At 31.4% G+C, this 21,294-nt stretch overlaps 1 long non-coding RNA gene across 2 annotated transcripts; it reads right to left on the bottom strand.

Annotated features, from left to right (window-relative positions):
- Positions 1–1,714: 1,714 nt before the first annotated feature.
- Positions 1,715–20,595, bottom strand: LOC126749628 (uncharacterized). 2 transcript variants are annotated; one of them, XR_007665218.1, is made up of 3 exons: positions 20,545–20,595; positions 16,798–16,991; positions 1,715–2,124 (listed from the first exon to the last, which is right to left on the bottom strand). It is a non-coding gene; the product is annotated as an uncharacterized LOC126749628 (long non-coding RNA). The 2 variants fall into 2 exon arrangements; XR_007665217.1 differs by lacking the exon at positions 1,715–2,124 and adding an exon at positions 5,291–5,679 and having other exon boundaries at positions 16,706–16,991.
- Positions 20,596–21,294: the final 699 nt, after the last annotated feature.

The following is a 21,294-nucleotide window of genomic DNA, read 5'->3' as shown; positions in this document are numbered from 1 at the left end:
ATTCATTTTCTGATTCGGTGCTTCCTTTCCCTGATCGTTTCCGGTTCATTTTCATTCATAATTTTACAAAAAACCCGACCAAGTCCCGGCCACCTGTCACGAGCAAAAAATTTGTATCCACCATGCGTCAAAGTATTGTTCCCACTAGCCATTTCATCAGAGTTTAGGTTGACACCTCCAATTACCTGCAAAAACGCAAAAAAAATGGACTTTTTTCATAAAATCGCATTTTTCGGGTACTTGTACTATCGCTGGAACCCTGAAATTTTAGTATGTGTTGTAAAACAAAATTTCGGATCCTTTAGATGTTGTTTGATCTTTTCACCATGTACAGGGACGCGGCAAATGAATTAAACGCGAAAATTCGAATTGCTCAGAACCTATTAAAGTTGGAAAATTGTAATTTTACACAAATAATGGGGTTATTAAAGTATTTAATGCCTGAGAATATAAATTGTCCAGGTGCAACCACTAAAAAGTTATTAAATAAAATGTGATTTTTGGGTCGGACCTTCATGGGTAAAGTTCATTATTGCTCGCCCTGTATGGTTCCCAAAAATTTCGGTTATATGGCATATAAATGGTAAAGGATGAAGTTATTTTTTGAAAAAAAAAATTTTCCCAAAATAGGTATCGTTTGGCGGGAAATCCCAAAAAACTGAAAATGCCAGAACTCGTAAAATAAATTTTTTACAAAAAAAAGCTCCAAGTATGTCAAATCTCTTGAAGACCGATGATTTCTTAATTTTTTTTTTAAAGGCAAATTTAAGAAATAATTTAACAAAATAAGATAAAAGGAATAGGGTAATACAAAATATTATCTACAAATATATACATATCATCTAATAGCCAATTTCAATCAAATAGGAAATTTTGATAGTCACGTGACCCTAGAACTCAATATTTTAAAATTTTGTAAAAAATCAACAATTGCATCTTAAATAAACCCCAAATTCCAAATTTGAACCCAATCGGATCAATAGCAAAAAAGTTATGGAAGTCACGTGACTTTAAAATTTAATATGTCAAATTTCTGTCAAAATGTATTACTGGCATCCTAAATAAAGCCCAAATACTAAATTTCAACCCAATCGGATCAATAGCAAAAGAATTATGAAAGTCACGTGACTTTAAAATATAATTTGTCAATTATCTGTTAAAATTTATTAATTGTGTCCTAAATAAAGCATAAATACCAAATTTGAACCCAATCGGACTCATAGCAAAAAAGTTACAATAGTCACGTGACCCGGAAGTCAAATGTCAAATATCTGTCAAAAATTAATAATTGCATCCTAAATAAAGCCCAAATACCAAATTTGAACCCAATCAGACCAATAGCAAAAAAGTTACAATAGTCACGTGACCTGGAAGTCAAATGTCAAATATCTGTGAAAAATTCATAATTGCATCCTAAATAATCCCCAAATACCAAATTTCAATCAAATCGGACAAATAGGAAGAAAGTTAAGGTAGTCACGTGACCTTAAAACATAGTCATGTCAAATATCTGTAAAAATTTATTAATCTTATCCGAAATAGGTACTAGGTACCAAATTTCAACCAAATCGCACCAATACCAAAAAAGTTATGATACTCGACTAACCTTAAAAATCAATAATTTCAAAAAAATTTTATTTATATCCCAAAAGCAATGTTTAAGAATTGTTAACATTTATTAATAATAAACTAAATAGTAAAAACTCACCTAATATCTAAATTTTTATTTTCAATTAAATAGATCATTACGACTGACCCGTGTATATATTCGAATAATTTTAATAAAATAATCGGGCAAATTTCATTTCGTCTCACCCCGGTATAAAACCACTGACTTTTCAAAAAAACGGCATTTTTCGAAGACGTCAAAATGTTTGCCGAATTTTCCTGGCCGCAATACACAATTTCCCCAATTGATATGCACAGATTCGGAAAGCCCATTCATTTTCTGATTCGGTGCTTCCTTTCCCTGATCGTTTCCGGTTCATTTTCATTCATAATTTTACAAAAAACCCGACCAAGTCCCGGCCACCTGTCACGAGCAAAAAATTTGTATCCACCATGCGTCAAAGTATTGTTCCCACTAGCCATTTCATCAGAGTTTAGGTTGACACCTCCAATTACCTGCAAAAACGCAAAAAAATGGACTTTTTTCATAAAATCGCATTTTTCGGGTACTTGTACTATCGCTGGAACCCTGAAATTTTAGTATGTGTTGTAAAACAAAATTTCGGATCTTTTAGACGATGTCTGATCTTTTCACCATGTACAGGGACGCGGCAAATGAATTAAACGCGAAAATTCGAATTGCTCAGAACCTATTAAAGTTGGAAGATTGTAATTTTACACAAATAATGGGGTTATTAAAGAATATAAATTGTCCAGGTGCAACCACTAAAAAGTTATTAAATAAAATGTGATTTTCGGGTCGGACCTTCATGGGTAAAGTTCATTATTGCTCACCCTGTATGGTTCCCAAAAATTTCGGTTATATGGCATATAAAAGGTAAAGGATGAAGTTATTTTTTGAAAAAAAAAATTTTCCCAAAATAAGTATCGTTTGGCGGAAAATCCTAAAAAACTGAAAATGCCAGAACTCGTAAAATAAATTTTTTACAAAAAAAAGCTCCAAGTATGTCAAATCTCTTATAAAACGAAGTCTTTTCGCCGAAACACTTTTTTTATAAAAATTTTTTTTTAGCCTCTGGAGAAGTTTGAATTTTTTTTTTAGTCACTTTTATTCGCTTATAATAACTCGCCCTGTATACCGATCTGGCCCAAAAAGTATACAGCTCTTAAGCCCCCACCGATCCTTATGTCCTAAAAATTTAAAGTCGTTTAAAAGCTTTTTATTTGAGTTCTCGCGTCTGAAAGGAATTTGACCCGTTTTTTTACGAATTTTTGACTTTGAGACAGTACCGCTCCGTTTGGTGGTACCGGAAAAAAAATTCGTTTACGGATCCATCATTCCCAATGTATTGAGAGACCTTATGCCAAATTTCATCGTTTCGCTAGCCATACAGCCAAAGATATGAATTTTTATTTCCAAAAAAACACGATTTTTCGGACCCGAGGTGGCGTGCATAATATAGTCTGCGACTATATAACAAGTATAGTCGCTTCGCTCCTATACTTTTGGTCCGTGGGGACCAGTTTGGAACCTTTAGGTCTTGTCTGTGAAGGGCTATAAAGGAATTCTTAAAAAAAAACAAAAATTATCAGCTGTACCAACGTTTATATGCCAAGGAAAGAGATGACCAGTGGTTGGGGTATCATGCTTCAAAGAACCATAATTTGTTATATAGTCGCGTTGTGTTAGTATACTATCTTATATTTCAAATATCTGTCGAAGTATATTAATTGTATTCTAAATAAAGCCTGAATACCAAATTCGAACAGAATCGGACCAATAGCAAAAAAGTTACGGTAGTCACGTGACCTGGGCTGAAACTCAAATGTCAGTTATCTGTCATAATTTATTAGTTGTATCCTAAATAAACCATAAATACCAAATTCAGAGAGAAGTTCCCATAAGGGTCTATTTATTGAAATAGAACAAACGGGATTTTACGTCGATTTGTTTTAATTTTTCTTTTTATTTTGAAAAGTAATAGTAATAAAATATCAAAAGAATTGACAGGAGGAGAATGAGAAATAAAAGAAACCATCAACGAATTGAATCGAAGCTATAGAAGTCGAGATATTAGTAAAAATGTGGGAAAAACAAAAGGAAACTGGTTTTTTCACACGGTATAATTTTTTTTTCTTAAAATCATGACCGACAAATTATAATGTAAGTCCTAAGTTGGCAATTTCCAGTAAAAAAAACCCAAGAAAAAAAAAATTTTTTTTGCTCCAAAATCGAAAGGGGTATAGCCATGAAAAATTGCGAAAAAATGGTTTTTATTTTTTTCTAAATAAACTATAACTCTGACAACTTTTTCTCTTAAACAAAAGTTCTAGGGAATATTACGAGGTATTTGAATGTTAAAACTAATTGATTATAGCTATCACAGATTCGGAGAAAATTGTAAAAAACTATTAATCATAAATATCGAATTATCAAGAGCCCTATGGAAAAATTTCAACTTTTTATTTTTCTATCTTGTACTACTTCAGGATACCTTTCAAAAAGGTTATTATTGATTTGACTCTAAAATGAACAGAAAACCTATTTATTTGCATTTATCGATTTTCGAACAAAATCGGGCCCAAAATGAAAATTTTTTCAAAACATGCTCCAAATTCAAAATTTCTTTTTTCTGGCTAAAGACCACTCAAAAAGTAATAAAAAAGCTTTATGACAAAATTTTTCAAAATCTATAATAATGCCACAATATTACGAGAGAACATAAGTTCCCTTTAAAGCCTATGTATTCGAACCGATGATTTCTTAATTTTTTTTTTTTTAAAGTCAAATTTAAGAAATAATTTAACAAAATAAGATAAAAGGAATACAAAATATTATCTACAAATATATACATATCATCTAATAGCCAATTTCAATCAAATAGGAAATTTTGATAGTCACGTGACCCTAGAACTTAATATTTTAAAATTTTGTAAGAAATCAATAATTGCATCCTAAATAAACCCCAAATTCCAAATTTGAACCCAATCGGATTAATAGCAAAAAAGTTATGGAAGTCACGTGACTTTAAAATTCAATATGTCAAATTTCTGTCATAATTTATTACTTGCATCCTAAATAAAGCCCAAATACTAAATTTCAACCCAATCGGATCAATAGCAAAAGAATTATGAAAGTCACGTGACTTTAAAATATAATTTGTCAATTATCTATTAAAATTTATTAATTGTGTCCTAAATAAAGCATAAATACCAAATTTGAACCCAATCGGACTCATAGCAAAAAAGTTACAATAGTCACGTGACCCGGAAGTCAAATGTCAAATATCTGTCAAAAATTAATAATTGCATCCTAAATAAAGCCCAAATACCAAATTTGAACCCAATCAGACCAATAGCAAAAAAGTTACAATAGTCACGTGACCTGGAAGTCAAATGTCAAATATCTGTGAAAAATTCATAATTGCATCCTAAATAAACCCCAAATACCAAATTTCAATCAAATCGGACAAATAGGAAGAAAGTTAAGGTAGTCACGTGACCTTAAAACATAGTCATGTCAAATATCTGTAAAAATTTATTAATCTTATCCGAAATAGGTACTAGGTACCAAATTTCAACCAAATCGCACCAATACCAAAAAAGTTATGATACTCGACTAACCTTAAAAATCAATAATTTCAAAAAATTTTTATTTATAACCCAAAAGCAATGTTTAAGAATTGTTAACATTTATTAATAATAAACTAAATAGTAAAAACTCACCAAATATCTAAATTCTTATTTTAAATTAAATAGATCATTACGACTGACCCGTGTATATATTCGAATAATTTTAATAAAATAATAGGGCAAATTTCATTTCGTCTCACCCCGGTATAAAACCACTGACTTTTCAAAAAAACGGCATTTTTCGAAGACGTCAAAATGTTTGCCGAATTTTCCTGGCCGCAATACACAATTTCCCCAATTGATATGCACAGATTCGGAAAGCCCATTCATTTTCTGATTCGGTGCTTCCTTTCCCTGATCGTTTCCGGTTCATTTTCATTCATAATTTTACAAAAAACCCAACCAAGTCCCGGCCACCTGTTACGAGCAAAAAATTTGTAACCACAATGCGTCAAAGTATTGTTCCCACTAGCCATTTCATCAGAGTTTAGGTTGACACCTCCAATTACCTGCAAAAACGCAAAAAAATGGACTTTTTTCATAAAATCGCATTTTTCGGGTACTTGTACTATCGCTGGAACCCTGAAATTTTAGTATGTGTTGTAAAACAAAATTTCGGATCCTCTAGATGTTGTTTGATCTTTTCACCATGTACAGGGACGTGGCAAATGAATTAAACGCGAAAATTCGAATTGCTCAGAACCTATTAATGTTGGAAGATTGTAATTTTACATAAATAATGGGGTTATTAAAGTATTTAATCCCTGAGAATATAAATGGTCCAGGTGCCACTTCGAAAAAGTTATTAAATAAAATGTGATTTTTGAGTCAGACCTTCATGGGTAAAGTTCATTATTGCTCGCCCTGTATGGTTTCCAAAAATTTCGGTTATATGGCATATGAAAGGTAAAAGATGAAGTTATTTTTTGAAAAAAAAAATTTTCCCAAAATAAGTATCGTTTGGCAGAAAATTCCAAAAAACTGAAAATGCCAGAACTCGTAAAATAAATTTTTTACAAAAAAAAGCTCCAAGTATCTCAAATCTCTTATAAAACGAAGTCTTTTCGCCGAAACACTTTTTTTATAAAAATTTTTTTTTAGCCTCTGGAGAAGTTTGAATTTTTTTTTTAGTCACTTTTGTTCGCTTATAACAACTCACCCTGTATACCGATCTGGCCCAAAAAGTATACAGTTCTTAAGCCCCCACCGACCCTTATGTCCTAAAAATTTAAAGTTTTTTAAAGGCTTTTTATTTGAGTTCTCGCGTCTGAAAGGAATTTGACCCGTTTTTTTACGAATTTTTGACTTTGAGACAGTACCGCTCCGTTTGGTGGTACCGGAAAAAAAATTCGTTTACGGATCCATCATTCCCAATGTATTGAGAGACCCTATGCCAAATTTCATCGTTTCGCTAGCCATACAGCCAAAGATATGAATTTTTATTTCCAAAAAAACACGATTTTTCGGGCCCGACGTGGCGTGCATAATATAGTCTGCGACTATATAATTATAAACACAAATCTTCTTACTTACCTTACTCTTTTATCGTAAACGAAATAAAGAAATACGAAGGAGCCTTTAGAAAAACGTAATTATTAGGATTTAACAGGCTGTTAGCGCAAGTTAATCGGTCGAAAGCGTATAATAGCTTAGTTTCGTGTAGTCGGGAACAAAAAGGAATATAACGACTCCGGAGAACTTTTTGAAGTCGGTCTTTAAGAGAGTTATTTGATAAATTGGTTGAAAATTTATTCTTGAAAATATTTGCGAATATCGTTAAATTCGAAGGATGACTTATTAAAAGAGTGTAACCCACAATAAAATCGTGTTTTTGTCTTTATAAGAGTTTTTGTATGTAAGAAGAAGTAGACTTACCTGATAAACAGGACCCAGGACCTGAGGAACTAAACGAGTTTTTGAATTGTGCTAGACCTGAAAGAACAAATAGTTTAGTTTACTAAAGGAACATTATGAAGGGATGTATTTTTTTTCAAGGAATCACCTACTCTAGCAGATTTTTTTAAACAGAATGACTTAAGTAAGAGCGCCTCATAACTTTTTTAAGAGATGGATATATACAGTATCGTTTTCCACCTCTAGAAACGTAAGCTTTTAAGAAAAAAGGACAAATATTTCATTGAAAAAATGGACAAAGGTCACTTTGAAAACACCCTGTTTTTTAAATCTTGTCATTTTAAAAAGTTTATTTAACGTTTACCATCTCAATATTAAATTTGACGTATTCGGCCGTTTTTTGCCTAAACAATTTATTTTGAAAGATTTTCAGGGTGGATTGTTTTGTCTGGGACACCCTGTATATATTTCCGGAGAATCCGAAAATGCAAAAACATACAGAAAGTTTCACTTGAGAAAAAAATATTTTTCGTCACACATATTTGTGAAAACTTAACTAATGTCAAAATATGCCCAATCCAGAAATAAAATCTTAAGATTTTCTCAAAAAAAATACCCTCTTTCGCTTTCATTAGATTTAGCCGATATTAAATCACAACCCCGTCAGAACCCCGAATACATATTTTAAATTCCTATGCGATATATTCTAGTGTTTGTCTATTTTTTTTTTGTATTTCCTTTATTTTTTGTTAGATTTTTTAGTATTTTTGTTGCAAACATATTTTTAAAAAAAAATCTCGAATTTGGATTTATTGTATTTTGTGCTGCCATTTATTTTACACTTACTTATTAACTTACATTATTATGTGAATATTTTAAACGCTAAATAAACGGCTATTGATTGATTGATGATTTAACTGATTGTAAAATTTGATTGGTAGATATGATAAACAAACCTATATACTTTTTCAGACATAAAAAATTTTCTTATAATGACCACCTCTTAGTCCAAATATCGGATTCATTTCCTTCCATTTCCCAATTTCTCGTTAATTTAAAAGCTCCTGCCCTCACATTTGTAGGGCATACCCGTGCCGAGAGCAGTAGAGCCAGTATTCGAGCACAACGAACCGCGAAAGCTCCAAACCAGCGTGGGTTTTAAGGAACCACCCAATAAGGGTTATTTTTGCTTATTGCGCCCCTTCGGATCGATTTAAAAATATTTTGACCGCAAGAAATGCTCCTTTGTAGCGCAGAGATTTACGGATAATGGGCTATATTCAAGGCTTTATATCGAAAATAGGCGTAATCCTATATTCTCTAACGATGGCCTTTATGTACGGGACAATAGTTCTGAGTCAAAACATTTAAGTTTAATGGGATTATGTGATTTTTTTATAAAATAATTTTTTTGGTATTTTGGCGAAATTAAAAGTATGTTGAATTATTATATTATATTGAAAAAAATAAGACTTTTGTCGATTCCAATTTTAATTTATTCATTAAATTTTCTGGTACAAAAATGTTTACCATAATTTTAAGACTAGCTTACAATATTACTTAAAAAAAAGGCTTCATAGCCATTTAGGTTAAGCTTTGTTTTGACAAAAAAAAAATTAGATACTATGCTGATTATTTTAGTTTAAATTAATTTGTAGTTATCTGTGGCTTTGATGATAATATAGAAAGGAAAATGGGTACAAGAAAAACAAAGGAAGGAGAACGAGTCGAAGGTATAGAAAGACAGGGCTAAAATAGAGACTTAATAAAGGTGACTGCTTTGGCGATTTTGTGAAAGAGAAGCCGATATTATTTGATAGAATAGCGCGGCTTCAACTGGGATTCAATAAAATATAAGCGCCACCTGTTTTATCCCAGATGAATACGAAGATCCCGATGATCAAAACAGAAAATTACTACAAACAGAACCTACACCTGGAACAAAATCTCACAAGGAAATACATATATATACACAGAACCATTGTGAAATTACGAGTTATAGTGTAAGCGTATCTTGACTCATGGATTTGCCAATCAATCAAAACACTTTTGTCCAAACTTAAAAATTTCAAACAAACAGAATAACTTGGCTCTGAGATGAGTTTAGGTGGATCTATATTAAAACAAAGGTCAATAAAAGTCCTTTCTATATCTTGTTTTTGTATTAATGGTGAAATCTCATATCCCGATTTTTGGCATTAAAAGTGTGCGTGAGTATTTAAAAATAGACCTATTTACTGCACAACTATTTCAGACTTCTTAACTATTAGAAAAATATACAAAACAGTAGAGCAGTCAGATTTAAAAATGAGGTTAACAAAATTATTGTTAATGTTTATGAGGTTAGTATTAAGTCTCTATAATAAACTACAATAAAGCTGCGAAGTTCTACAGGAGTATGGTTTACTAATTGTATGTTTTATTATAACTTAAATTTCATCATAAGGATTGAAAAATATTGTTACTAAAAATAGTATTGATTAATATATAGATTGCTTTTTGAAAGCTGTAAGCAAGCTATACGTAGTTAAATTTTTGGGATTAGTTTATTTTCTTATTTTTATGCATGTAAAGAAATAAGGCTTATTATTTTAATATTGAAAAATTACCAATTTTTATTAAAGGTTATATGCCAATATTTTGTTTACTATTCAAAATATTTATTGACAAAAAGACGCAATATGCAAAGTTGCATGGTAGAACGAAGAAAAACTATTTAAATAAACATTTACCAATAAAAAGTTAAACCTTATGAGGAGTTTATTATTTCATTAAAACTTTTTCATTTTAATTAAATAGGATTGAATAAAAAATTTTTTATGTCTTACAGTGCACCTTCACAGAAAATATACATTTTTTTTACACTCTTCGAAGATATGATGCCACTCGGTAAAGGCTTCAAACAGTTGCTTCAAGAAGTTCGGTGGTACCTTCAATTAAAAACTTTAGTTTTTTACAGATTCAGTTGTAAATTTAAAATGCAATAGTATCAATGAATACAGGTATGAAAAGTAATTAGCAGAAAAATGGACGAAGCTCAATAGACCTATGATTTTTCTTCTTTCTGAATACTAATGTAATCTATTTCTAATAGTTCTTTTATTGCATCTTATCTGTATTCTATCTGACAATATAGCCAATCCATTTCACCGCTGTATCTTGCAGAAACAACTTTACGCGCTAGTCGAACTATCATGCGATATTATCATACAATTAATCCGAGAATAATATAATTATACTGGTTAACAGATATATAGAGGTCAATACACCAAAGCTTATTACATTTTAAGCCACAACATCCTCTTCACCAAAAGCAGCTAACTAACGTCTTTTATATAGTCTTCAATCAGTTTATCGAGAGAATAAGCCTTGACTTGATATAATATTCTAGTTATTACCACTTTATTTCTGAGTCTGGTTATAACTGTCCGATCACTATCCTTATCTGATGACCACTTATCAGAGTTTGTAAGTTTCTTGCTATTGTCATGCAATTTCTCAAAGTTTCCATGTACAGAAATCAATCTGTGCTAGTGTTGTTTCTTGACCAGGATGTCGGAAGTGTTGTGTTCCAAAATATACGATAATTGTTTTGAGTAGTGTATTATGACTCTTGTAAATACCTTAACGAAATTAATATTTTCTTTGTACTTTTTGATTTATGTTATTTTATAGTCCTTATAATATTTTTTTCTATAATATTCTTTTAAACTCCACCTAAAGCATTAGCTATTTGACATTCTAAAGCGAAAGAGCAAAAATCCCGCCGCGTTTTACAATACAACCATACCGGGAAAAAGATATCAGATATTCGGATATTCATGTTCTTTTGTGGAGCGCGATAAAAAGCCGAAAATACTTGGGTACAATTCCTATTGTGCTTAAGCGATGTATGATGTACGAAATTGTTGACAGCCACTTAACATAGGTGTAAAGAGGCACAATGGACCACTAATAGACACGAGGAAGTAGCATTCAATTTTATGGGATTACTAGAATGAGGAGCTAGGGGGTCATTGCCAAGGTAATATGATATTTTTAGGGTAGATGCCTTATGGTTTGACTCCCACGTTATCATTATTGGTTCATTTAAGCATATATAGCTTAAGTACAACCGCTTTAAGAAGAAAAGACAGTATGCACTACTTTGGTGAGGAAGTGCTATTTTATAGGAAATATGACGCATATATAAATATGAAAATTCATTTATACATATACATTTTCATCAAATTCGGTCAATATAGCAATGCCTTTTCTTTAATTCTTCAAATTCTTCAAAGTCTAATTCAGTTGCTTACATTCATTCTTTCCAACCATTGCTACTTGCCTTCTTTTCTTATTCCATTCTCACCTTAATAACTAATTCTCCGTCCACCATCCTCTAATATTAATCATTTTATTGTTTGGATGGACCAATTATTTGGTTTAACTATTCCTTGCTATGACCAAGTAATAGGTGTGGGAGATTTCAATATTGATTTTTTAAGGCAAAATACAGGAAAAATCAAACTCTAACAGTTACCTGATATTTTTAATTTAAAGCAAGTCATTACTGAGTCTACACGACATAATTTCACCACAAACACTTCAAGTCTTATTGATCTAATAGTAACTAATCAAACCTCCATAATAAAAAAATTGGGCCATAATATGGTATTTTCAGTATTAGATTTTCCTATGAATAATAATGGCATTAAACGAATTCAATATAGAAATTACAAAAAGATAGATTTAAATCAGTTACATTTGGATGCAAGTCAATTAAATAGGGATCAAATTTATTACACACCTGATATAGATAAGAAAATTGAAATTTTCAATAAAAAGATAGTGTATTTAATAAACAGGCATGCACCATATATAATTAGAAATATTAATATTCAAGATTATCAGAGCAATAAAACAAATCTTTTAAAGTGCATGCATCTATTCCAAGTTGATTGAAACTTTGTCTCATTTTAGGTGGGGATTACTTTCTTTCATAAATTTGATTGAAATTCTTAAAGAAGTACAAGAAAAATCATAGATCTAATGTAACTTTCTATTTTCTGTTTTCGTAAACATAACCTCTCAAAAACTTTAATTGTTTTGTTTCCCTACAATTGGCACAACTAAAATTTGTCAGAGTGACCAACATCGAAAGGACAGAATCACGCAAAATGGCGGTTCCCTAGTAGTGGTCATTTACTTTTCATTGAATTGGCAGTCCAGGTATATTTATTAAGTTCGTGCAGGAGAGTCGTATGTGAATGATAGCATCTAGCAAGGGTCTCTTAAGACAGAGTAATTGTCAGATAAAGAGACGTGAAATCCATCTTTTAAGAACATTGGCACTTAAGACAGTGTATTCATATCCTAGGTATTGCGGACAACCTGGAATGCCGTTGATGTTGAAACAAGGAAGAAACTGCAGATCAAGGAGTATTCAGCATTGTTTAAATATCTAGCCAATATTTACAATTTAGCTTTTCTAAGGCTAATGGCCTGGTCTCATAGATATTTTACTACTTTTTCTTCTAGTAGATCAAGGAGGTGACACGCAAATAATTTTTACTTTAATAACTGACAAAACAATAATTCTGCGGCATGGTACTACATACATGGTATACGTTCTATCCTATCAGAGATCTTCAAAACTAAGTAAATCTTATCAAAATTAGTATACATCAAAAAGATCGCATTTTTAAAAGTTGTTATCTGTATCTCTAAAAGTAGTTAAAGGTAGTGTTCTATTCTGTCAAACTTCGATTTCGTTTTGTCTTTTCATAACCCTTGGTTTAGCATCGCCTTTAATATGAATGTGACTAAAAGAAAGTAAAAATACAAATTCTTCCTAATTTCGGGCCTGTTCAAACAACTTGGCAACCTTTGCTTACGAGCAGTTACGAAACAGTAGGCGGAGCCAGTTTCATTAGGGGAACCCTACTTACATAAATTAGTTTATTTTCCGCCTTTTGTCCCGCTGCTGCCACGGAATAACGAAAACGCTCGCAACGAGCGACGCGACGCATTTCTGTTCAGGACCGTTCCAATTTGAGGATTAAATTAAAGTATTTCTTTGGAACTTAATTTGCCCGAGCCCCCGGAATTTTAATGGCCAGTCGTGGGTGATGCAGATTGTAAAGTAAATAAGAAAAGTTCTTAATTTAACTGTGCGCGCCCTTAAGGGTCCTAATCGTTTTTTTCTTTTGAGAAAGTTACTCGGTTGAGGATATTATAATTATCAGACGAGGATATTATAGTATATTAGTTATAGTCTACACTTAAACTAGCCTAGTTCGAAAGAAAAAAGTTTCTTTTCAAACTAGCTGCAGAGAGCTTTTATATAAGAATATTTTATAAAAGCCGATATTTTTCATGCCTCGAGATATTGGAAATCATGAAATGCTCAATGAGTAGCCCGTTCAGCTCTACAATACCTCTCTCTATGGAAATGCTTGGGAAAATGTCACTAATATCACCTATAAGTCTTCCATGTTCCAAAAAACTGAAAATGCCAGAACTCGTAAAATAAATTTTTTACAAAAAAAAGCTCCAAGTATGTTAAATCTCTTATAAAACGAAGTCTTTTCGCCGAAACACTTTTTTTATAAAAATTTTTTTTTAGCCTCTGGAGAAGTTTGAATTTTTTTTTTAGTCACTTTTGTTCGCTTATAACAACTCACCCTGTATACCGATCTGGCCCAAAAAGTATACAGTTCTTAAGCCCCCACCGACCCTTATGTCCTAAAAATTTCAAGTCTTTTAAAGGCTTTTTATTTGAGTTCTCGCGTCTGAAAGGAATTTGATCCATTTTTTTACGAATTTTTGACTTTGAGAAAGTACCGCTCCGTTTGGTGGTACCGGAAAAAAAAATTGTTTACGGATCCATCATTCCCAATGTATTGAGAGACCCTATGCAAAATTTCATCGTTTCGCTAGCCATACAGCCAAAGATATGAATTTTTATTTCGAAAAAAACACGATTTTTCGGGCCCGACGTGGCGTGCATAATATAGTCTGCGACTATATAACAAGTATAGTCGCTTCGCTCCTATACTTTTGGTCCGTGGGGACCAGTTTGGAACCTCTAAGTCCTGTCAGTGATGGGCCTTAGAGGATTTCTTAAAACAAAACAAAAATTATCAGGTGTACCAACGTTTATATGCCAAGGAAAGAGATGACCAGTGGTTGGGGTATCATGCTTCAAAGAACCATAATTTGTTATATAGTCGCGTTGTGTGTCGATATACTGTCTTATATTTCAAATATCTGTCAAAATATATTAATTGTATTCTAAATTAAGCCTGAGTACCAAATTCCAACAGAATCGGACCAATAGCAAAAAAGTTACGGTAGTCACGTGACTTGGGCTGAAACTCAAATGTCAGTTATCTGTCATAATTTATTAGTTGTATCCTAAATAAACCATAAATACCAAAATTAGAGAGAAGTTCCCATAAGGGTCTATTTATTGAAATAGAACAAACGGGATTTTACGTCGATTTGTTTTAATTTTTCTTTTTATTTTGAAAAGTAATAGTAATAAAATATCAAAAGAATTGACAGGAGGAGAATAAGAAATAAAAGAAACCATCAACGAATTGAATCGAAGCTACAGAAGTCGAGATATTAGTAAAAATGTGAAAGAAAATAAAAGAAAACTCGTTTTTTCCCACGGTAGCATTTTTTTTCTTAAAATGATAACCGACAAATTATAATGTAAGACCTAAGTTGGCAATTTCCAGTAAAAAAAAACCCAAGAAAAAAAAAATTTTTTTTTTGCTCCAAAATCGAAAGGGGTATAGCCATGAAAAATTTCGAAAAAAACGGTTTTTATTTTTTTCTAAATAAACTATAACTCTGACAACTTTTTGTCTTAAACAAAAGTTCTAGGGAATGTTACGAGGTATTCGAATGTTAAAACTAATTGATTATAGCTATCACAGATTCGGAGAAAATTGTAAAAAACTATTAATCATAAATATCGAATTATCAAGAGCCCTATGGAAAAATTTCAACTTTTTATTTTTCTATCTTGTATTACTTCAGGATACCTTTCAAAAAGGTTATTATCGATTTGACTCTAAAATGAACAGAAAACCTATTTATTTGCATTTATCGATTTTCAAACAAAATCCGGCCAAAAATGAAAATTTTTCAAAACATGCTCCAAATTCAAAATTTCTTTTTTTCTGGCTAAAGACCATTCAAAAAGTAATGAAAAAGCTTTATGACAAAATTTTTCAAAATCTATAATAATGCTACAATATTACGAAAGAAGATAAGTTCCCTTTAAAGCCTATGTATTCGAACCGATGATTTTTTAATTTTTTTTTTAAAGGCAAATTTAAGAAATAATTTAACTAATTAAGATAAAAGGAATAGGGTAATACAAAATAATATCTACAAATATATACATATCATCTAATAGCAAATTTCAATCAAATAGGAAATTTTCATAGTCACGTGACCCTAGAACTTAATATTTTAAAATTTTGTAAGAAATCAATAATTGCATCCTAAATAAACCCCAAATTCCAAATTTAAACCCAATCGGATCAATAGCAAAAAAGTTATGGAAGTCACGTGACTTTAAAATTCAATATGTCAAATTTCTGGCAAAATTTATTACTTGCATCCTAAATAAAGCCCAAATACTAAATTTCAACCCAATCGGATCAATAGCAAAAGAATTATGAAAGTCACGTGACTTTAAAATATAATTTGTCAATTATCTGTTAAAATTTATTAATTGTGTCCTAAATAAAGCATAAATATCAAATTTGAACCCAATCGGACTCATAGCAAAAAAGTTACAATAGTCACGTGACCTGAAAGTCAAATATCTGTGAAAAATTAATAATTGCATCCTAAATAAAGCCCAAATACCAAATTTGCACCCAATCGGACTCATAGCAAAAAAGTACCAATAGTCACGTGACCTGAAAATCAAATGTCAAATATCTGTGAAAAATTAATAATTGCATCCTAAATAAACCCCAAATACCAAATTTCAATCAAATCGGACAAATAGGAAGAAAGTTAAGGTAGTCACGTGACCCTAAAACATAGTCATGTCAAATATCTGTTAAAATTTCTTAATCTTATCCGAAATAGGTACTAGGTACCAAATTTCAACCAAATCGCACCAATACCAAAAAAGTTATGATACTCGACTAACCTTAAAAATCAATAATTTCAAAAAATTTTTATTTATAACCCAAAAGCAATGTTTAAGAATTGTTAACATATATTAATAATAAACTAAATAGTAAAAACTCACCAAATATCTAAATTATTATTTTAAATTAAATAGATAATTACGACTGACCCGTGTATATATTCGAATAATTTTAATAAAATAATCGGGCAAATTTCATTTCGTCTCACCCCGGTATAAAACCACTGACATTTCAAAAAAACGGCATTTTTCGAAGACGTCAAAATGTTTGCCGAATTTTCCTGGCCGCAATACACAATTTTCCCAATTGATATGCACAGATTCGGAAAGCCCATTCATTTTCTGATTCGGTGCTTCCTTTCCCTGATCGTTTCCGGTTCATTTTCATTCATAATTTTACAAAAAACCCAACCAAGTCCCGGCCACCTGTCACGAGCAAAAAATTTGTACCCACCATGCGTCAAAGTATTGTTCCCACCAGCCATTTCATCAGAGTTTAGGTTGACACCTCCAATTACCTGCAAAAACGCAAAAAAATGGACTTTTTTCATAAAATCGCATTTTTCGGGTACTTGTACTATCGCTGGAACCCTGAAATTTTAGTATGTGTTGTAAAACAAAATTTCGGATCTTTTAGATGATGTCTGATCTTTTCACCATGTACAGGGACGTGACAAATGAATTAAACGCGAAAATTCGAATTGCTCAGAACCTATTAAAGTTGGAAGATTGTAATTTTACACAAATACTGGGGTTATTAAAGTATTTAATCCCTGAGAATATAAATGGTCCAGGTGCCACCACTAAAAAGTTATTAAATAAAATGTGATTTTTAGGTCGGACCTTCATGGGTAAAGTTCATTATTGCTCGCCCTGTATGGCTTACGAAAATTTCGGTTATATGGCATATGAAAGGCAAAGGATAAAGTTATTTTTTGAAAAAAAAAATTTTCCCAAAATAAGTATCGTTTGGCAGAAAATTCCAAAAAACTGAAAATGCCAGAACTCGTAAAATAAATTTTTTACAAAAAAAAGCTCCAAGTATGTTAAATCTCTTATAAAATGAAGTCTTTTCGCCGAAACACTTTTTTTATAAAAATTTTTTTTTAGCCTCTGGAGAAGTTTGAATTTTTTTTTTAGTCACTTTTGTTCGCTTATAACAACTCACCCTGTATACCGATCTGGCCCAAAAAGTATACAGTTCTTAAGCCCCCGCCGACCCTTATGTCCTAAAAATTTAAAGTTTTTTAAAGGCTTTTTATTTGAGTTCTCGCGTCTGAAAGGAATTTGACCCGTTTTTTTACGAATTTTTGACTTTGAGACAGTACCGCTCCGTTTGGTGGTACCGGAAAAAAAAATCGTTTACGGATCCATCATTCTCAATATATTGAGAGACCCTATGCCAAATTTCATTGTTTCGCTAACCATACAGCCAAAGATATGAATTTTTATTTCCAAAAAAACACGATTTTTCGGGCCCGGGCTCGCGTGCATAATATAGTCGCAGACGCTCCTATATACCAAAAGTATAGTCGCTTCGCTCCTATACTTTTGGTCCGTGGGGACCAGTTTGGAACCTTTAGGTCTTGTCTGTGAATAGCTATAAAGTAATTCTTAAGAAAAAACAAAAATTATCTGGTGTACCGACGTTTATATGCCAAGGAAAGAGATGACCAGTGGTTGGGGTATCATGCTTCAAAGAACCATAATTTGTTATATAGTCGCGTTGTGTTAGTATACTATCTTATATTTCAAATATCTGTCGAAGTATATTAATTGTATTCTAAATAAAGCCTGAATACCAAATTCGAACAGAATCGGACCAATAGCTAAAAAGTTACGGTAGTCATGTGACCTAGGCTGACTCAAATGTCAGTTATCTGTCATAATTTATTCCTTGTATCCTAAAGAAATCATAAATACCAAATTCAGAGAGAAGTTCCCATAAGGGTCTATTTATTGAAATAGAACAAACAGGGATTTTACGTCGATTTGTTTTAATTTTCCTTTTTGTTTTGAAATATAATAGTAATAAAATATCAAAAGAATTGACAGGAGGAGAATAAGAAATAAAAGAAACCATCAACGAATCGAATCGAAGCTATAGAAGTCGAGATATTAGTAAAAATGTGAAAAAAAATAAAAGAAAACTCGTTTTTTTTTCCACGGTGCCATTTTTTTTCTTAAAATGATAATTGACAAATTATAATGCAAGCCCTAAGTTGGCAATTTCCAGTAAAAAAAACCCAAGAAAAAAAAATTTTTTTTGCTCCAAAATCGAAAGGGGTATAGCCATGAAAAATTGTGAAAAAATTGTTTTTATTTTTTTCTAACTAAACTATAACTCTAACAACTTTTTGCCTTAAACAAAAGTTCTAGGGAATATTACGAGGTATTCGAATGTTAAAACTAATTGATTATAGCTATCACAGATTCGGAGAAAATTGTAAAAAACTATAATTCATAAATATCGAATTATCAAGAGCCCTATGAAAAAATTTCATTTTTTTATTTTTCTATCAGGTACTACTTCAGGATACCTTTCAAAAAGGTTATTATCGATTTGACTCTAAAATGAACAGAAAACCTATTTATTTGCATTTATCGATTTTCGAACAAAACCGGGCCCAAAATTAAAATTTTTTCAAAACATGCTCCAAATTCCAAATTTCTTTTTTCTAGCTAAAGACCATTCAAAAAGGAATGAAAAAGCTTAATGACAAAAATTTTCAAAATCTATAATAATGCTACAATATTATGAAAGAAGATAAGTTCCCTTTAAAGCATATCCAACCGATGATTTTTTAATTTGTTTTTCAAAGGCAAATCTAAGAAACAATTAAGTTAAAAGCAATAGGGTACTACAAAATATTATCTATAAATATATACATATAATCTAATAGGAAATTTCAATCAAATCGGACGAATACGAAAGAAATTTTGATAGTCACGTGACTTAAAAACGCAATATTTTAAAAATTTGTAAAAATTCAATAATGGCATCCTAATAAAACTCTAAATACCAAATTTCAACCCAATCGGATCAATAGCAAAAGAATTATCAAAGTCACGTGACTTTAAAATATAATTTGTCAATTATCTGTTAAAATTTATTAATTGTATCCTAAATAAAGCATAAATACCAAATTTGAACCCAATCGGACTCATAGCAAAAAAGTTACAATAGTCACGTGATCCGGAAGTCAAATGTCAAATATCTGTCAAAAATTAATAATTGCATTCTAAATAAAGCCCAAATACCAAATTTGAACCCAATCAGACCAATAGCAAAAAAGTTACAATAGTCACGTGACCTGGAAGTCAAATGTCAAATATCTGTGAAAAATTCATAATTGCATCCTAAATAAACCCCAAATACCAAATTTCAATCAAATCGGACAAATAGGAAGAAAGTTAAGGTAGTCACGTGACCTTAAAACATAGTCATGTCAAATATCTGTTAAAATTTCTTAATCTTATCCGAAATAGGTACTAGGTACCAAATTTCAACCAAATCGCACCAATACCAAAAAAGTTATGATACTCGACTAACCTTAAAAATCAATAATTTCAAAAAATTTTTATTTATATCCCAAAAGCAATGTTTAAGAATTGTTAACATTTATTAATAATAAATTAAATAGTAAAAACTCAACAAATATCTAAATTCTTATTTTAAATTAAATAGATCATTACGACTGACCCGTGTATATATTCGAATAATTTTAATAAAATAATCGGGCAAATTTCATTTGGTCTCACCCCGGTATAAAACCACTGACTTTTCAAAAAAACGGCATTTTTCGAAGACGTCAAAATGTTTGCCGAATTTTCCTGGCCGCAATACACAATTTCCCCAATTGATATGCACAGATTCGGAAAGCCCATTCATTTTCTGATTCGGTGCTTCCTTTCCCTGATCGTTTCCGGTTCATTTTCATTCATAATTTTACAAAAAACCCAACCAAGTCCCGGCCACCTGTCACGAGCAAAAAATTTTTAACCACAAAGCGTCAAAGTATTGTTCCCACTAGCCATTTCATCAGAGTTTAGGTTGACACCTCCAATTACCTGCAAAAACGCAAAAAAATTGACTTTTTTCATAAAATCGCATTTTTCGGGTACTTGTACTATCGCTGGAACCTTGAAATTTTAGTATGTGTTGTAAAACAAAATTTCAGATCCTTTAGATGTTGTTTGATCTTTTCACCATATACAGGGACGCGGCAAATGAATTAAACGCGAAAATTCGAATTGCTCAGAACCTATTAAAGTTGGAAGATTGTAATTTTACACAAATAATGGGGTTATTAAAGTATTTAAGGCCTGAGAATATAAATGGTCCAGGTGCCACTACGAAAAAGTTATTAAATAAAATGTGATTTTTGAGTCGGACCTTCATGGGTAAAGTTCATTATTGCTCGCCCTGTATGGTTCCCAAAAATTTCGGTTATATGGCATATGAAAGGTAAAAGATGAAGTTATTTTTTGAAAAAAAAATTTTTCGCAGAATAAGTATTGTTTGGCGGGAAATCTCAAAAAACTGAAAATGCCAGAACTCGTAAAATAAATTTTTTACAAAAAAAAGCTCCAAGTATGTCAAATCTCTTATAAAATGAAGTATTTTCGCCGAAACACTTTTTTTATAAAAATTTTTTTTTAGCTTCTAGAGAAGTTTGAAAATTTTTTTTAGTCACTTTTATTCGCTTATAATAACTCGCCCTGTATACCGATCTGGCCCAAAAAGTATACAGCTCTTAAGCCTCCACCGACCCTTATGTCCTAAAAATTTCAAGTCGTTTAAAAGCTTTTTATTTGAGTTCTCGCGTCTGAAAGGAATTTGACCCGTTTTTTTACGAATTTTTGACTTTGAGACAGTACCGCTCCGTTTGGTGGTACCCGAAAAAAAATTCGTTTACGGATCCATCATTCCCAGTGTATTGAGAGACCCTATGCAAAATTTCATCGTTTCGCTAACCATACAGCCAAAGATATGAATTTTTATTTCCAAAAAA

This window comes from Anthonomus grandis, unplaced genomic scaffold (genome assembly GCF_022605725.1).
Source record: "Anthonomus grandis grandis unplaced genomic scaffold, icAntGran1.3 ctg00000392.1, whole genome shotgun sequence".
NCBI lineage: Eukaryota > Metazoa > Arthropoda > Insecta > Coleoptera > Curculionidae > Anthonomus > Anthonomus grandis.
Note: the sequence above shows the minus strand (reverse complement) of the source record. Positions and strands in the feature narration are given on the sequence as shown.